This window comes from Lactuca virosa, chromosome 7 (assembly GCF_052849685.1).
Source record: "Lactuca virosa cultivar CGN04683 chromosome 7, Lactuca_virosa_CGN04683_v6, whole genome shotgun sequence".
NCBI classification, from domain to species: domain Eukaryota; kingdom Viridiplantae; phylum Streptophyta; class Magnoliopsida; order Asterales; family Asteraceae; genus Lactuca; species Lactuca virosa.
Window position 1 is genome coordinate 289,400,919 of NC_136432.1, and position 1,927 is coordinate 289,402,845.

Here is a 1,927-nt window from a genome sequence, read left to right on the forward strand (position 1 = left end):
GTTAACCACAACAAGTCTTAATTAACCCGAATAAATAACCTAGGGAATTAAATTAATTTGGACAACTGGCCACTGTTTGAGTTAGTTTGTTTTCTAAGGATTAGTGTAGCGAATGTGAACCTAATCACCTGAATCGGTAGCTAATAAAAGAGTTAACCCACTGCACTATTACCACAAAATCAACCATAGGATCAATTGAGTTGAACCTAAACAGAAGTCTCCTTAATTATTGAATTTAGTCGAATCTTTGCTTATCTAGTCTTCAGTTAATTAGTTTAAGTATTAGTTAGTAAGTTTCTAGTCTTGTAAAACTAGAGAAAACCCTCTCTTTTATTATTTGTTAGTTGCTATTAGATAATTTTAGTAATTAGTTTAAATTGCCGTTCCCTGAGTTCGATACCCTGCTTACTAGAACTATACCACCAATAGACATGTCCACTGCCTTTGTGTGGTTAATTTAGATTTTATAAGTAGGATTAAAACTGGTTGGTTTTACACACATCAAGTTTTTGGCGCCGTTGCCGGGGAACGGTTCTAATTTTAAATTGATTGCTATTGTTATCGATCCTTTGTGTGAGATTTATCTTGCACAAAGTTACTGCTTCTATTAGATTTAGCATTAGGTTTTAATTTTAGCTTTAAGTTTTTAGGAAATTTTAGTTAAAATTTTTTGCTGTTTTTACACTGAACTCGCCGAGTCCATTCGAACAGACTCGATGAGTCCATCACTGAACAGCTAATTTCGTTTTTAGTTTTCTTTTGTTCTTTTTACGTGTGTTTTTTCTTTTTGTTTGCAGGACTTTTATGACCAGAGGAGGAAATACACCTCTGATCCCACCGTTTGACGACCCGGAAGCAACACTTAGAAGGAACAGAGGCATAACGATTAGAGATCCCGAAAAACCGAAGAATTCACCGCTAAAGAATCTCAAATCCGTTTTCAGCAAGAAGAAGGGCAAGAAAGTCGGAGAATCCAACACCTCTTTGGCAAGCGACGACCCAATCAAGGAGGACTCCGAGTACGAAACCGAAGGAGAAGAAGACCCTACATCGATGTTAACTATTCCCATGGCTAACATCGATGAAGTCCCCATGGGGGAATGGAAGAAGAGGATACGTGATGACACCGGCTCGGGACTTGTGCAACCCGAAATTCCAGCAACTGCCACTTTTGAGCTCAAGGGTCACATCCTTGCTCAACTCAAGGAGATACCCTTTTACGGGAAAGACCACGAAGATGCTTATAAACACTTGGATGAAGTCAATGATGTAGCTGATTACTTTAATGTTCCAAATGTGCCTCGCGAAACCCAGCTGCTTCGTATGCTTCCAGTTACATTCAAGGGTGCTGCAAAAGATTGGCTCAAGTCACTCCCTCCCGGATCCATCACTACATGGGCCAAGATGAAAGAAGAATTCATTGACCAGTTTTGCCCACCTTCTAAAATAGCCAAGTTGAAGAAAGCTATAGCCAACTTTGAACAACAACCCGGAGAGTCCCTTTATGAGGCGTGGGAGAGGTACAAAAGTCTACTAAGGAATTGCCCACACCATGACCTTAATAGCCAACAAGAAGTCTCCATCTTCTATGATGGAGTCAATGTTACAACTCGACAGCTCCTTGACTCGCAAGGACCCCTCACAAAGAAGGCACCCCCGGTGATAAAGGAATTGATTGAGGAGTTCTCTAAACATTCTAGAGAATATCACAACCCACGAAATGAAGTAAGTAGGGGGGTAGTGAACACGGTTAACGATGGCATGGCGGCAATGCTGGCTAAACTAGATAGTTTAGATAGGACGATGACAAAGATGGATCAAACAATCCATGCTATTCGGGTGGGTTGTGAAAATTGCATTGGATCTCACCTTACGAGAGATTGCGACTTGGACGAGAATGGAAACAAAAAGGCGCAAGTATGCTATT

The 1,927-nt window shown here is 40.5% G+C and overlaps 1 non-coding gene across 1 annotated transcript; it reads right to left on the reverse strand.

Annotated features, from left to right (window-relative positions):
- Positions 1–1,452: 1,452 nt before the first annotated feature.
- LOC145128115 (small nucleolar RNA R71) lies at positions 1,453–1,559 on the reverse strand. Its single transcript, XR_013716716.1, has one exon. It is a non-coding gene; the product is annotated as a small nucleolar RNA R71 (small nucleolar RNA).
- Positions 1,560–1,927: the final 368 nt, after the last annotated feature.